Source organism: Oncorhynchus mykiss, chromosome 18 (assembly GCF_057628025.1).
Source record: "Oncorhynchus mykiss isolate SJ-2025 chromosome 18, ASM5762802v1, whole genome shotgun sequence".
NCBI classification, from domain to species: Eukaryota; Metazoa; Chordata; class Actinopteri; order Salmoniformes; family Salmonidae; genus Oncorhynchus; species Oncorhynchus mykiss.
The window spans coordinates 12922577-12940125 of record NC_143039.1 but is presented as its reverse complement, the minus strand read 5'-3'; the positions used below and the strand labels follow the sequence as shown (position 1 = coordinate 12940125).

Below are 17549 nucleotides of genomic sequence, written 5' to 3'. Positions count from 1 at the left end.
CTCCCCGGGTGCCGATGACTTCAATTAAGGCAGCCTACCCCCCACTCACACACACCTCTCTGATTCAGAGGGGTTGGGTTAAATGTGGAAGACACATTTTGGTTAAATGCATTTCCCTTTCCCCACACCAGAGTTCTACAAGACTATTTACATAATGGACATTTCAACAGTTTGACCCTCAATATAGTCCTGGGCATTTACTGAGCTGTAACAATGGACCATGGAAAAGGTCTGTTGAAATGAATACTGTAGTGGTGTGAGGAAGGTAACACAAGGTTCCATTCCCCAATAGTAACTATTGAGAGAAACAGATGAGTGAATAATAGAGCCTGTAATTGTCAATGTAACACCTGACCACATACCTATAATGTAACATGATGAACCTTAGGTTTTCAGATATGTGTTTTTTTTAAACCTCCTAATGGGTGGATTCATTACGCCGATTCTGTTGTAAAACATTGTCTGTTAGAACCCGTTTACTCCCCCCAAACATTTTTTTGCAAGGACAAGGAGAGTTTCTATTGGACAAATTCCGGTAGGTCCCTCCCAATTTCGCTCCATTTGCTCTGTTTGCTTTTTAAATGGTAAACGGTTACCGTTGCAAGGCGTAATGAATACACCCCAGTTCTTAGTTGTAGTGCCTTTCACCTCTTTCAACCCACCCTTCCAGTGGGATAAAGATTATACATTTTTGTAAGTAGGGCTGGACGGTATACCGTATTTTACGACGTACTGGTATTGTTGCACGGACCCGTTTGGTTTGGACTTTTCCTATAACGGTATTTTAATGTTTGATTTGTTAAATGGGATACGCCCTGTGTAACATCTATTTTACTTCGCTTCTCTCCATGCCGCTTTCCACGCAGACCTAGCCCCGCCCCCTGTCACTCGATGAGGCATTTGTTGTTCCTCGACCATGAGACACTTGTGCTCCGTCTGCAGGTTCAATGCAGCACATGCAACAATGTTGATGACAACGATGCTGTTTTCTCTTTACTTCTTAATATAAACCACTAGCTTTCTAAAATTACACTACTAGTTCGTGTTTTCTTAGCAAGTTGGGCCTAAATTTTGTTAGCCGCTAATCGCTAGCTAGCAATCTAATAAATGTACTGAGTCAGAGCAAACGTAATTAGCTATGCAGCCTGATAATACCAGTGATGCTGTAGACCGAAATCAGCATGTTGTTTGGGAAACAGTATCTTCAAAACCAAATAGGAATATGTGAAGCAAGAATGTTAGCTACATGAAGTAGCTAAGAGAAAGAGTAGGAACCAACGTGTTGTCACAATAACTGCTCCCTGGCATTTTAATTTGTCATGTCAAACACTGTATTCAAAGAGCCCACTATTATATTTTAACTATAGAATAATCCCTAACACTACTTTACACCCAGCGTCATAACACTTTATGACACAGTCATAACCATGTCATAATGTCAACAGCTGATAGAACTTGCCATAACACTGTCATGACCTGTTTAGACATATTGCATTATTTTATGACTGGTTATGACATAAGTGTCAAAATCCACAAAACCAGCCACACATGGCAAAACATTCCATTACACCATAGCCTGTGTGTCAACAGTATGTTTGTTATGTATCATTTTTTTAATTGAACATGTTCAATTATTATTGTAATTGCGCACACATTGTCAGACATGGACCTACCCCAATGCTCTGTTGTTGATGACTGGGATGAATGCAGCAGCAGATTTCAGGTGAGAGACATGGACCTACCCCAATGCTCTGTTGTTGATGACTGGGATGAATGCAGCAGCACATTTCAGGTGAGAGACATGGACCTACCCCAATGCTCTGTTGTTGATGACTGGGATGAATGCAGGAGCACATTTCCGGTGAGAGACATGGCCCGATGTAATTATACAAAAGAGAAGAAGAGTTTGACCAGCAAAAATGTACAAACTTTATTTATTGGTAGATGGATTCAGTTCAATGCATTCATCCAAAACACTTTTCTCATCAATGACTAAAATGACAATTTAATAAATATATGAAGTCATTTCTAAGATTGTGTATCGTTAAATAGTTGTTTAGTATTAAAAACTGATCATCACACCATCTGATACATGTTGTGTCTACCAGCTCCTTCCCACAGAAAACTGATCACACCATCTCTATCTGATACATGTTTTCTACTAACTCATTCCCACAGAAAACTGATCACACCATCTCTATCTGATACATGTTTTCTACTAACTCATTCCCACAGAAAACTGATCACACCATCTCTATCTGATACATGTTTTCTACTAACTCATTCCCACAGAAAACTGATCACACCATCTCTATCTGATACATGTTGTCTACTAACTCATTCCCACAGAAAACTGATCACACCATCTCTATCTGATACATGTTGTGTCTACCAGCTCCTTCCCACAGAAAACTGATCATCACACCATCTCTATCTGATACATGTTGTCTACTAACTCATTCCCACAGAAAACTGATCACACCATCTCTATCTGATACATGTTGTGTCTACCAGCTCATTCCCACAGAAAACTGCAGAGGGAAGCAGTGCCATTCAGTCAACCATCAGACTAGATTGTTTTAGTAATGGCCACTGATATGGAAAATCTACAGTTTGTCAATATGAGTTGAACTGTAATTTGTCGAACTGATGTCTATATATCAGTTTGAATAAATAACAATTGTGACTGTGTGGACTTTCCACAGCTTTGGGAAGTCCAGACAACTTCTTGCTGATTGGCTATTGGGGCAAGTGTGATTGTTCTGTGGGCCTAACCCACCCAACCAGTGTAAATACAATGGGGAGCAGCCTGTTAAATATGCTAAGTTGAGAGCCTGTTCAAGGGTTTTGTGCCTGTTTTGGTTAACAGCAAGGATAAACTGATATCCCAGTATGCCTTGCTCATTTACCACTCGCCGGAACGTTTATTAGTTACACCAATTTTGCCTGCAGAACAGCCTGAACAGGCAGTTAACCCACTGTTCCTAGGCCGTCATTGAAAATAAGAATTTGTTCTTAACTGACTAGCCTAGTTAAATACAGGTAAAATAAAATAAATATTGGCATTAGAGAAAGGCATAAAGCAATCACAGGTGTTGATTGGGAGAGCTAAGACAACAACAGGTAAACAGCTCAGACAACAACGGGCAAATGGCGATGAATGGGCAGAGAGGGTCCGTTAGCTACACACAGGGCCTGAGTTTGAGGCTGGGGCCGACAGATAAACAAAATGAAGTACCGTGTTAATGAACAGTCCAGCAGGCATCAGCTGTGTAGCCGAGTTGCTGCTGATTGGACCTCGGAACACCACCGCCACCAGCTTGTACTGTTGACACCAGGCAGGATGGGTCCATAGACTCATGCTGCTTATGCCAAACCCTGCCTCTGCCATCAGCATGATGCAACAGGTTCTGGGGTTTGTCAGACCAGGCAATGTTTTTGCACTCAATTGTCCAGGGTTGATGATCGTGTGCCCACTGGATCCACTTCTTCCTTGTTTTTAGCTGATAAGAGTGGAACCTGGTGTGGTTGTCTGTTGCAATAGAACAATCCATGACAAGGATCGACAAATTGCAGCATTCCGAGATGCCATTCTGCACGACACTTGTTGTGCTGTGGGGTTATTTGTCTGTCTGTGGCCCGCCTGTTAGCGTGCACGACTCTTGCCATTCTCCTTCGACGTCTTTCATCAACAAGCTGTGTTCGACCCCCACAGGACTGCTGCTGACTGGATGTTTGGTCGCACCATTCTCTGTAAACCCTAGACACTGTTGTGTGAAAAGCCAGGAGGGTGGCTGTTTCTGAGATACTGGATCCAGCGTACCTGGTAACTATTATACCACGCTCAAAGTCACGTACCTGGCAACTATCATACCACGCTCAAAGTCGCTTAGGTCACTGGTTGACCACTCCCTCCATTTTTTTTTTGTACACTGCTGCTACTCTCTGTTTATTTTCTATGCATAGTCACTTCACGTACAAAAATGACCTCAACTAACCTGTAGCCCCGCACACTGACTCGGTACCGGTACCCCCCTGTATTTAGCCTCAGAATTTTGTATTACTTTGTGTTACTTTTTTATTATATTTTACTTTAGTTTATTCGGTAAATATTTCCTTTAACTCTTCTTGAACTGCATTTGGTTAAGGGCTTGTCAGTAAGCAGTTCACGGTAAGGTCTACACTGTTGGTTAAGGGCTTGTCAGTAAGCAGTTCACGGTAAGGTCTACACTGTTGGTTAAGGGCTTGTCAGTAAGCAGTTCACGGTAAGGTCTACACTGTTGGTTAAGGGCTTGTCAGTAAGCAGTTCACGGTAAGGTCTACACTGTTGGTTAAGGGCTTGTCAGTAAGCAGTTCACGGTAAGGTCTACACTGTTGGTTAAGGGCTTGTCAGTAAGCAGTTCACGGTAAGGTCTACACTGTTGGTTAAGGGCTTGTCAGTAAGCAGTTCACGGTAAGGTCTACACTGTTGGTTAAGGGCTTGTCAGTAAGCAGTTCACGGTAAGGTCTACACTGTTGTTTAAGGGCTTGTCAGTAAAGCAGTTCACGGTAAGGTCTACACTGTTGGTTAAGGGCTTGTCAGTAAGCAGTTCACGGTAAGGTCTACACTGTTGGTTAAGGGCTTGTCAGTAAGCAGTTCACGGTAAGGTCTACACTGTTGGTTAAGGGCTTGTCAGTAAGCAGTTCACGGTAAGGTCTACACTGTTGGTTAAGGGCTTGTCAGTAAGCAGTTCACGGTAAGGTCTACACTGTTGGTTAAGGGCTTGTCAGTAAGCAGTTCACGGTAAGGTCTACACTGTTGGTTAAGGGCTTGTCAGTAAGCAGTTCACGGTAAGGTCTACACTGTTGGTTAAGGGCTTGTCAGTAATCAGTTCACGGTAAGGTCTACACTGTTGGTTAAGGGCTTGTCAGTAAGCAGTTCACGGTAAGGTCTACACTGTTGGTTAAGGGCTTGTCAGTAAGCAGTTCACGGTAAGGTCTACACTGTTGGTTAAGGGCTTGTCAGTAAGCAGTTCACGGTAAGGTCTACACTGTTGGTTAAGGGCTTGTCAGTAAGCAGTTCACGGTAAGGTCTACACTGTTGGTTAAGGGCTTGTCAGTAAGCAGTTCACGGTAAGGTCTACACTGTTGGTTAAGGGCTTGTCAGTAAGCAGTTCACGGTAAGGTCTACACTGTTGGTTAAGGGCTTGTCAGTAAGCAGTTCACGGTAAGGTCTACACTGTTGGTTAAGGGCTTGTCAGTAAGCAGTTCACGGTAAGGTCTACACTGTTGGTTAAGGGCTTGTCAGTAAGCAGTTCACGGTAAGGTCTACACTGTTGGTTAAGGGCTTGTCAGTAAGCAGTTCACGGTAAGGTCTACACTGTTGGTTAAGGGCTTGTCAGTAAGCAGTTCACGGTAAGGTCTACACTGTTGGTTAAGGGCTTGTCAGTAAGCAGTTCACGGTAAGGTCTACACTGTTGGTTAAGGGCTTGTCAGTAAGCAGTTCACGGTAAGGTCTACACTGTTGGTTAAGGGCTTGTCAGTAAGCAGTTCACGGTAAGGTCTACACTGTTGGTTAAGGGCTTGTCAGTAAGCAGTTCACGGTAAGGTCTACACTGTTGGTTAAGGGCTTGTCAGTAAGCAGTTCACGGTAAGGTCTACACTGTTGGTTAAGGGCTTGTCAGTAAGCAGTTCACGGTAAGGTCTACACTGTTGGTTAAGGGCTTGTCAGTAAGCAGTTCACGGTAAGGTCTACACTGTTGGTTAAGGGCTTGTCAGTAAGCAGTTCACGGTAAGGTCTACACTGTTGGTTAAGGGCTTGTCAGTAAGCAGTTCACGGTAAGGTCTACACTTGTATTCGGCGCATGTGACAAATAAAGTTTGATGTGGTTTTGCCCAATATAACATTCAATCGAACAGTAATGGAATGCTTCGATGCCTGTCCGCCTGCTTTACATAGCAAGCAACGTGACTCGTTGTCTATATGAGCGTTCCATTATCGTGTACCTAATAAACTGGCCGGTGAGTAGATATCAATATCATATTGAATTGTGGATTATTGGTGCACACCACTAATTGCTTTCAACGTGACTAAAATAACAAAACTAAAATACAATTGAATAAACAAGTGTAGTCGTTCCATATCCTGCTTATCATTAAAGTAATAGCTAAATAAGCGAAACACCTTCTTCGCCCGCTTTGAGGAAAACACAGTGCCACCGACGCGGGTCACCACCTCTCACCAGGACTGTGAGCTCTCGTTCTCCATGGCCGACGTGAGTAAGACATTTAAGTGTGTTGACCCTTGTAAGGCTGCCGGTCCAGAAGGCATCCCTAGCTGCATCCTCAGAGCATGCACAGACCAGCTGGCTGGAGTGTTTACGGACATATTCAAATCTCTCCACATTCTGTCTGTTGTACCCACTTGCTTGAAGATTCCACCATTGTTCCTGTACCCAAGAAAGCTAAGGTCTAACTTCTGCTATCATGAAGTGATTTGAGAGGCTAGGGATCATATACACCTCCACCTTACCCGACAACCTAGACCCACTACAATTTGCATACTGCCCCCGCAGGGCCATGTGGATCAGTTTACCAACAAAGACGAGACAGCCTATAGGGAAGAGGTGAGGGCCCTGGCAGAGTGGTGCAAGGAAAATAGCCTCTTCCTCAATGAGAAAAACAAAAGGATCTGGTCGTGGACTTTGGAGATAGCAGAGGGAGCACATCGACAGGCCACAGTGGAGAGGGTCAAAATCTTAAAAGTTACTTAGCGTGCACATCACTGACATCCTGAAATGGTCCTTTCACACACAGATGTGGTGAAGAAGGAGCAACAGGAGGCTGAAGAAAGGGCTTGGAGAACAGCCCCGAGATACTACATTTTGTGATAACATTTTACCTCTCATTCTGGGAGGAGGGAGAGAAGGAGGTAGAGAACACCTCTGTGTTTGGAGACATTGGATCAGCATTCTTGGGTCTCGGGTCTCCTGTTAACACATTTTATGTAGGGAAGCTAATGATCCAAAATGTTTTGACATTCCTGGGAGTGTGTAAACTTGTATGTTTTATTAGCATAGCATTTTTGTATGTTTTATATTCTTGAAAATGTATCAATTTACAAATTCGACCACTTGGAAGCCACTTGGGCAAATTGTGAAGGACACCTGGGTGACTTCATAGTAAATTTCATGCAGCTTGCTTATTAGTCTTCCAGTTATCAGTCTGAAACGTTGCACATACACTGCTGCCCTCTTGTGGACACCATCTAAATTACAACCAGGGTCGTGACTAGATTTGGGTCCTTTCTGTTGCATTTCAAAGATGGTGGTACAAAACAATTTAAAGTTTTATTTGTATTTTCTTCTATCAGATCTATTGTGTTATACTCTCCTACATTCAATTCACATTTCCACAAACTTCAAAGTGTTTCCTTTCAAATGGTATCAAGAATATGTATATCCTTGCTTCAGGGCCTGAGCAACAGGCAGATAGATTTGGGTATGTCATTTTTGGCGAAAATTGAAAAAACGGGGCTATCCCCTTAATGGGATAGTGCTTAGTGCTTTTTCTTTCAAAAACAAGAATTTCTTAAGTGACTCCAAACTTTTGAACGGTAGTGTGTGAATAAGCAGCCCATTCATTCCAGTAGGCCCCATGAAGTCAGAACAATACAAAAAGCACAACCATTTCATTTCCAAAATGGAATTTTACCACCATGATATGACATTTCTTGTAGTGACTGAGTAAGCCTAAATGTAAAAGTAAGCCTCAAAAGTGCCACCTTTATTATGAGGAGGAAACATTTAGGCAGCCAGGACCATAGGCCAGGACCGCTCTGGCCTAAGCTCTCACTTCAGTCCAGTGCCATGGATGGACATCTTTGAAGTTTGTCCTCTAGTAATTTAGGAGGGCAACTTTATGAAGGCCTCCTCACAATGGCCTTATCATACAACGCTCAACAGAAGAAAAAAATACATAGGCTATTATTATTGTTCACATTTCTTGCGTTGATGTATTGAAGTCATGCAGTTTGATGTACCACACGGGACAGCTTGGAAAAAGCAACGGTCGGTGGAACTCTGGCGCCATCAAGTGGACAAATTGCTTCAGTTCAGTTGTGGCAGCAACGCTACCAGAGATATTTGGACCCAGACTTGACCAGACTACCTCTGACAGTCAAAAGGACGGACATAAGGGTACTGGGGGTAAAGTTTGACCGGGGGGGAGGAGGGAGCGGTAACTGGAGTGGGATCCTGGGGACAGTAAGACAGACACTGGGTTTTTGGGGATTACGACAGCTGACTTTTGAGGGCAAGGTTTTAATCATTAAAGCTGTGATTTTACCTGTGCTTTTATTAATCAGTTCTGTTTTTATTCCCCCTCAAAGGAGTATTTTAGCCCTGGAGCGGATGCTTTTTTACTTCCTGTGGGGAGGCAAGCGGGAGAGGCTGAGGAGGGAGGTGGTTAAGAGGCCCAGGTCCAAGGGGGGGAAAGGCTTGCCTGACCTCTACTTGTTCCTGGGCAGCCGCTATACAGCGTTACATCTGACTCTTGCCACCTCCCCGGTCAACAACAAGACCCAGGCCCTCGCACGGTTCTGGCTGGGATCTTACCTCAGGACCCTGAGGCTGATCCCAGTCGACCTGCGAGGCCCAGTCTCTTTCCTGCTACCCACGCACTACGTCCAGCTCCAGAAGTTCTTAAGACATTTTAAACTGGAAAAAGAAACAGTCACGGTTTTAACTAAACACCGCTCTCTTCTCTCTCTTGTGCAGGATCGGGAACCAGTGTGTCCAGTGCGCGGGCTCGCTATAGGCGAGGTCCTCAACAGTTTGGCGCAACGTGGCCCATCCTGCTCTCCTGAATCGGCATCGGGACCTGTCCTGGATGGTCGCCCACGAGATCCTCCCGGTCAGGGCCGTTATGCACTCACGGGGCATGGCGAGGACATCCGTGTGTCCCCGACCAGGCTGCGGCCAAGAAGAGTCGGTGAGGCACTTGCTCTGGGAGTGCAGAGCTACAGGGACCGGTAGAAGGAAGCAGAACCCCTGATCACCCCGTGTCTGCCAGCAGGGGAGGACCTAACACCTCAGCTTGTGCTGTATGGGGTGGGCCGAAGGCCTATCCCATCGAAGGACTTCACCAAGTTCTGGCCCACCCTCACATGCTTGAAGGAAGCACTGTGGTCCTCCCGAAACCTGCTGGTAGCGAAAAATGTAGAGACCACCCCCCCAGGCAGTGGCCATGGTAGCCACGGAAGCCCTGGTGTGGTACGGAAGGAAGGGGGCCTCGACCCCAGGCGAAGGGTCCCCCAAAACACCCTAGGTCCCGGCGGCCACGGCCTGACAGCGCTGCGGCGCCTAGGGCGATGCGACTAGGGGAGGGATCTCCTCTGGGCCCCGAAGGACCGGATGATAATCTATTCAGAGGAGCAGGGTGAGGCGAGTTTGATAAGGACTCACCCCGCTCCTGTACAGAGGATCGAAGACAGCCTTTTAACAAAGTGACTTTTTAACATGTTTTTTCATGTCTTCGAACAATTCTATCTTGTTAAATCATTTGTACACATTTTAAATGGCTTTTACAGATTTGATGTTTTTTACAATGAAAAGTCATTTTATTCATGGTTGTTTTTATTGGTTTTAACAACATGTACTTTTAACAAATTTAAATGTAATCGTCAAATGATGTGTTTTTATGCTTGTATGCCGTTATGTGTAAAAATGATGTAAAAGTATATGAGCTGTTTAATGTGACAAAACTTCTTTTTTTTTTAACAAACGGAGAAAAAAAATCTGTTCTTATCAGTTTAATATCTGATACGTCACCTATCTGGGGACCATATATTAAATTCATTTTTGGAATAGGGAGATGGAATAGGGGCTTGCTCCGTCCACTCCACGCATCGACCTGGTATTGCAGTACCTCCAGGAACGGTGCACCCCCTGTCGTTGTAAATATAAATAAGGCGTTGCTTCCTTATAGTTTGTTAGGAGCATGGTCTATTTGTAGTTACACATTGTACAAGTTCATCTTAGTGTCAGTGATGTCTAGACAGTGCTGGTCAGGTCGGTCACCATTATATTAATTATGATAGCTGATGTGAATGGTGCATTAATCTTTAAAAAAAAAGTTTTCGTCACGCACACGGGATACAGGGTGTAAACGGTACAGTGAAATGCTTACTTGCAAGCTCTCCTCAACAGCGCAATACACACGATCAAACAGATACACAAATAAAGTCCTAAAGTAGTCAAAAACACTTATGATTTGGATATATATACACAAGAAGACTATACAGTATAAACTATGAAATGTGCTAAAGTCATGTTCTGGTAACATGGACTGCCTCACATACCGGTAACGTTATCTGATGTATTTGTCTGAAGCCAATATTTGATAGGCCTGCTATTTTCACAAGACTCAAATATATGTCGTTAAATGTATACAAGGTTTGTAACTCATCTGCCTGTGTTAAAGTAACTATGTATGTTTATCCCATTATTTCTATGATGTCACACTGCACTTTTTCAAGTGACAAAAACTTGATATAGCGTAGCAAGAGTTATTCCTTCGCTTACGGCATTATTACAGATCATATATACACCATACAGTCACTGGCTTACGGCCATACCAGTCACAATACGCCTGGTCTCGGAAGCTAAGCATGGGCCTGGTTAGTACTTGGATGGTACACTGCCTGGGAATACCAGGTGCAGTAAGCTTTTTTGTCCAGCAGGGTGTACTCTTGTACTATTTAATCAGGGAGCAACTGCCTTGATGTATTACAGTTTCAATCGCCTACAATCATTTTTTGGAACAATGTTGTTGATTTTCAAAACAGAGTCCACAAAACACACAACTTTTATAAAACAGTAAATGCTTTTTGAAAATGTACTTGTCTTTTAAAAAAAAAAACATTCATAAAAAATACAATACCATCAAAATTGCAAATCCGTTCATCAAAAGAACACAACTGCCTGCAAAAAGATTGACACAACTATACTTATTTCTTGAGTGCAAGCAGACAAAACAGAAAGTTAGTCTGTCTTTTAAAAATCCCAGTAGATCCATAAATGTTCTTTGCAGTCACTAAATCATGATGACCAAAACTGGAAGTACAACGATACAAACATGCAGAATTATGGGCAATTACTCTCCTTTATTGCATATTTCACCAAACAATTTAATCCACATCAAATTTAATTACTGATAATTTAAAAATATTAATATTTGCACATTGTGTGTACGATTCATTCATCGGTACAGATGGCAAACAGAAACACAATCCACAATAGAAATAAGGAAAGCTGAATACAACAGGGGAACACAACTGATATGAATGTACAGGCCTCAATCCACACCAAAGCAAAGCTCTAGAATAGAAGGTCACGTGTTGGAGATGATGACATAGGAGTCAGCCAAAGTTACTTAGAAGTAACCCAACTTCATTCTCTGCATCTCTGAATATTTGCAATATAGTAAAAAATGTTACGAATTAGACAGTCCCCGTTAAGTAAGATCTTTTAAACAGGTCAACAAGGCCGCAGGGACAGACAGATTACCTGGACGTGTACTCGGAGCATGTCCTGACCAACTGGCAAGTATCTTCACTGACATTTTCAACCTGTCCCTGACTGAGTCTGTAATACCTACATGTTTCAAGCAGACCACCATAGTCCCTGTGCCCAAGAACACCAAGGTAACCTGCCTAAATGACAACCGACCCGTAGGACTCACGTCTGTAGCCATGAAGTGCTTTGAAAGGCTGGTCATGGCTCACATCAACACCATCATCCCCAGTCCATGCCCTGACGAATTGAGGCTGTTCTGAGGGAAAAAGGTTTTAACTGAATATTAGGAAGGTGTCCTTAATGTTTTGTACACTCAGTGTACATACACTGAAAAATATATAAATGCAACATGTCAACTGTTGGTCCCATGTTTCATGAGCTGAAATAAAATATAATGTACCTAGAATACAAGGGTTGAATTTGCACTAAACAAATTAATGTCAGATAAATCATGTCACAAATCTGGCTTATGGTTAGCCTCATATACATTATCTATTTCAAATGTAGAACATATAGCTAGCTCAACAATATGAGTTTAGCTATTGTCTGCTGCTGATGTATAATGATGACAAGGGGCACATTGATTGCACATGTCCATTAGGCCAGTAATGCCACCATACTGTAGACATATGGTTGCATTGGTAATGCATGCCATTATGACAAGCAGCTAAATGGATGATATCCTGAGACAGCATGACAATCAAATAAAACCGCTCAGAGAGATTACAACTGGACAAAAAGGTTGTTTTCATTTGAGACAGAAACACAGACAAGTTAGAGACAGATCCCCTTCACACCTTTTTGATTGTAGAATTCTGATCTGTAATTAATGAACATTGACACTAGTTCATCTTGGATACTATTGTAATGAAACAGCAGGGAGCAGGTCTCGAACCCTCAACCTTCGAGCCCAAGGTCTGGCGCGCTGTCGACCTTCGAACCTTCGAGCCCGAGGTCCGGCGCGCTGTCGACTGCCACAAAAGCATGCTCACTCCAGCGGCAGAGTCGATTTCCGCGCTTATAAACCCAGGGTCGTTACGATGTTTTTACGTTACAATTAAAACAAGTTTAAACAATTAATAAAAAAAAAGTTATGAATCAACATATAATTTCAATGTAGAAATAAGCTACCTTGTTTGTAAATGTTGTAAATGTTAGACATCTTAGTAAGTATGCTAATATTATGCTATTATTACTAAAGCTTCAATTTTAGAAAAACAAAAATATCCATCAGGTACTCCCTGATCTACTGGGTGAGCAGATTCCAGCCCAACAATAATACACATTATTATCAAGTCATTAGGATTGATACGTTTGTATCAGGTGTGTTAGTGCAGGGTGGGAAGAGACGCCTGCACACCCAGCAGACCTCCAGGAGCAGGATTGGCCTGCTACTGTTGTAATACCCACAAGCCATAAGACTCATGAACAGGTAACCAAATGGTTACCTGGACTATTTGCATTGTGTGCCCCCCCCAACCCCTCTTTTACACTGCTGCTACTCTCTGTTTATCTTATATGCATAGTCACTTTAACTATACATTCATGTGCATACTCCCTCAATTGGCCCGACCAAGCAGTGCTCCCACACGTTGGCTAACAGGGCTATCTGCATTGTGTCCCACCATCCGCCAACCCCTCTTTTTACGCTTCTGCTACACTCTGTTCATCATTCATGCATAGTCACTTTAACCATACCTACATGTACATACTACCTCAATAAGCCTGACTAACAGGTGTCTGTATATAGCCTTGCTACTCTTATTTTCAAATGTCTTTTTACTGTTGTTTTATTTCTTTACTTATCTACACACACCTTTTTTTTCACACTATTGGTTAGAGCCTGTAAGTAAGCATTTCACTGTAAGGTCCTGTTGTATTCGGGGCACGTGACAAATAAACTTTGATTTGATTTAATACGTTTGTAGCCTACATTGTGTGAATTTTAACTGTATTGTTGTGTACAACATGTGCTAACATAAGTACCCACAAATCCTATGGCATACAAGGATGGGCCTGCAGACTCTTGGACCTTCACTGGGACCTCTTCATCTGCAGACAGGCTTTCACAGCTCTCCATATCTGAGGACAGACATCAAAGAATCAAGCTTCATTATATTCCAATTAGACAGCCCTGACTATCTCTGTCTGTCTTCATAGTTTTCCTTTTCTGACAGCTGGAGCAGAAAATCCTTTCACCCTCTTCCATTGCTGATCTCTACAAACGCATCTGGAAAATGAGTTTTTAATTTACAATGATAAATAGGTGAACATTACGATAACAAGCTAATATGGCGTTAGCCAGCTGATATTTAACTTAACACTAGTATGTAAAATTGCTAGCTAGCAGCTCATCAGCCAACACACAGTGGCCTGACTTACTTGAATAGGTTCTGCTTCTGGTCAAAACCTACCGTGAGTCAAACCAAAAGTCCACACCTCTTCTCAGTCTGCTGCGCCCTGGAGCAGCACCTGGGATCAGTTGAATTGCCTCATGGGGTACAAACCAAGGATCCAATTCAGGAAAGTTGTATTTCAGGTAGGAATGCTGGTGAGTGACTGCCGATCCAATAACCAAAAGTTATTTTCAGCCGTAGGTAATAATTGTCACGTTCTGACCTTAGTTCCTTTGTTTTGTCTTTGTTTTAGTATGGTCAGGGCGTGAGTTGGGTGGGTTGTCTATGTTAGTTTTTCTATGATTTGCTATTTCTCTATTTGTCCTGGTATGGTTCTCAATCAGAGGCAGCTGTCAATCGTTGTCCCTGATTGAGAACCATATTTAGGGAGCCGGTTTTCTATTGTGTTGCGTGGGTGATTGTTTTGTGTCTACACCAGACAGGACTGTTTAGTTCATTCTCCTTTGTTATTTTGTTTAGTGTTCTCATGATAATAAATTATCAATATGGACACTTACCACGCTGCACCTTGGTCCTCCTCTTCTTCCACCACCAACGGCCGTTACAGAATCACCCACCACCAAAGTTATCACCCCAAAGCCTGTTACAACTGACCCGGAAGGTGGGGGAATTTGGAACATGTCACTCCTTGTGTTTGAGACAGTCTGTTTTGATTTAGAGAGATAAAACCAATACTACTTTGTAACAGACAGATGTTCCTATTCACATGTTGAATGTACTAGCTCAAAATAATCTGAGATGTTGACAAAAAATGCAACCATCCCCTATATCCTCTACACTAAATCACACATTTTTATGTAAATCCATTTTTTTATAGAAGGGTCCAGACAGTATTTTTTGTGATTTCACATACTTTTGAGAACCTTACCAAAACCAGCAAATCGCGCCCTCATCCTTGTTTAGCAGTATGGGGGTGGGGGAAAAAATGAAGTCTCCAAAACCCCCGAAATACGTCCTTTTAGAAACGGCAAAGCTCCCATGATAGTGATGCGGGTCTTTAGATGTTGTACACATGAAATTGTGTCGTTCCGAGCAACGTTTTAATCAATGTTGTTTTATGCCCGGGGTTTGGGAGAGGAAATCCAATAATTCCTTCAGTTTAAAAAAATAACGCATCTACACTGACTGACCGCCATCTTGCGGGAACACTCAGGTCTCTTCTCGTTGTCATCAAACACCACGTGACTGGGGGACTACCGTAAACTACATAATAATGTGACAGAGGCAAATAAGAACGCTGTTCTTTATCTCCTAACGTATTGCACAAGTTAACTGCAGGCATTTACTTAAAAAGTAGCTACAAATATTTTACTTCGAAGAAAATAGTTTCAACGGTATTGAAAAACCATCCTATGGCTTTTTCCCAAGTATTCTGGTATATACGGAATTACGCCCAAGCCTAGTAACTACACAGACTCATTTCATAGAACTTCTTCACTGGCAATTTGTCTACTTCACTTCTTTAGTGTACTCTCTGATCACTCCAGATACCCCAGTTGGTTATGGAAAATATATTTCACAGCGGTTTAGATGGTACGATGATTCTCTACACAATGATTGCTTGTTTTGCCACAAACGGAACATTTTGCAACCAGGAAATTGAGGATTTGTTTGCATAGCGCATCTTTAAGCAAACCAGACGGCATGATTTTCCCGTTTTTTATTTTTATTTAATGTATTTTTATTTACGGTTTTCAGGGGCACCTTCCAACACTCAGGCATAATTTACAAATGTAGTATTTGTGTTTAGTGAGCCCGCCAGTTCAGAGGCAGTAGAAATGACAACGTGTTAATTGGGCCACATTGCTGTCCTGCCTGACCATTTGTAATGTAACCAGTGCTTTTGGGTGTCAGGGAAAATGTATAGGAGTAAAAAGCACATATATTCTTTAGGAATGTAGGGGAGTAAAAGTTGCCAGAAAATATCAATAGTAAAGTACGGATACCCAAAAAAACTAGGGGGCACTATTTTCATTTTTGGAAAAATAACGTTCCCAAAGTAAACAAGCTATTTTGTCAGGACAAGATGCTAGAATATGCATTTCCAAAACTGTAAAAATATTGTCTGTGAGTAGAACAGAACTGATATTGCAGGCGAAAGCCTGAGAAAAATCCACTCAGGAAGGGACTCTTATTTAGAAACTTCTGCGTTCCTATGCGTCCCTATTGAGCAGTAAATGGGATATCAGCCAGATTCATTTTTCTATGGCTTCCCTAATGTGTCTAGTGTCACAAGACATAGTTTCAGGCTTTTTATTTTGAAAAATGAGCGTGAACGACAACATTGCGCCAGCGGTCAGCTAGCTGGTGGCTCTCAGAGTGAATTGTGCGTAATAGACAAAGGCGGCCATTGTGCCTCTCGCTCCTACTGGGAAGCCAACTTCCCCGGTTGATATATTATCGAATATATATTTGAAAAACACCTTGAGGATTGATTATAAAAAACGTTTGCCATGTTTCTGTCGATATTATGGATCTAATTTGGAATATTTTTCGGCGTTGTCGTGACCGTAGTTTCCGGTGGATTTCTCAACCAAACGTGAAGAACAAAATGAGGTATTTCGGCTATGAAAATAATCTTTATGGGACAAAATGAACATTTGCTGTCTAACTGGGAGTCTCATGAGTGAAAACATCCGAAGTTCATCAAAGGTAAACGATTTAATTTGATTGCTTTTCTGATTTTCGTGACCAAGTTGCCTGCTGCTAGCTGGACATAATGCTATGCTAGGCTATCGATAAACTTACACAAATGCTTGTCTAGCTTTGGCTGTAAAGCATAATTTCAAAATCTGAGATGACAGGGTGATTTAACAAAAGGCTAAGATGTGTTTCACTATATTTCACTTGTGATTTTCTGAATATTTTCTAGTAGCATTTTTGGTCAGTTGCGTTATGCTAATTAGTGTCAGTTGATGACAATTCTCCCGAATCTGGGAGGGGTAGTTCTAAGTTAAAGGAGAAGTTTCCTGTTTTACAACAACTCAGTCACACCTTGCCTGTTTGATTTAGAGATATAATACCAATACTAATTTGTCGCAGACAGTTGTTCCTATCACATTTTGAATGTAGTAGCTCAAACAATATCTGATTGGCAGCAGGGTAGCCTAGTGGTTAGAGTGTTGGACTAGTAACCGGAAGGTTGCAAGTTCAAACCCCGAGCTGACAAGGTACAAATCTGTCGTTCTGCCCCTGAACAGGCAGTTAACCCACTGTTCCTAGGCCATCATTGAAAATAAGAATTTGTTCTTAACTGACTTGCCTGGTTAAATAAAAAATTATAAAAGACATGTGAAACCTTCTCCCATTAAAGGAGAATTTCACTATTTTTTTATGTAATTTTACAAACACTTTTTGTGATTTCACATGTTTTTGAGAACCTTACCCCAACCAGCGAATCACTTCCTCATCCTTGCTTAGCAGTATGGGGCCCCCCAAAAAACATGTGAAGTTCCAGTACACTTGTTGAATCTATGCCATAGCGCATTGAAGCTGTTCTGGTGGCTCGTGGTGGAGCAAAACACTATTAGAATAGAATAAAACTTTATTGTCCAATTTTTCTTTGAAATCACCTTCA

General features: G+C 42.2%; 1 protein-coding gene, 1 long non-coding RNA gene and 1 other non-coding gene across 12 annotated transcripts in view; 1 reads left to right on the top strand and 2 right to left on the bottom strand.

Moving 5' to 3' along the window:
- Positions 1–17549, bottom strand: part of LOC118948156 (uncharacterized) — a 166423-nt gene that overhangs the window by 26631 nt on the left and 122243 nt on the right. The window lies entirely within an intron of this gene.
- On the top strand, positions 9739–9928 carry LOC118941223 (U2 spliceosomal RNA). The gene has a single exon (XR_005037554.1). It is a non-coding gene; the product is annotated as a U2 spliceosomal RNA (small nuclear RNA).
- On the bottom strand, positions 11124–15445 carry LOC149975395 (uncharacterized). 10 transcript variants are annotated; one of them, XR_016488257.1, is made up of 5 exons: positions 14841–15445; positions 14470–14561; positions 13970–14114; positions 13542–13637; positions 11124–11811 (listed from the first exon to the last, which is right to left on the bottom strand). It is a non-coding gene; the product is annotated as an uncharacterized LOC149975395 (long non-coding RNA). The 10 variants fall into 10 exon arrangements; XR_016488258.1 differs by having other exon boundaries at positions 13546–13637; XR_016488250.1 differs by lacking the exon at positions 11124–11811 and having other exon boundaries at positions 13344–13637.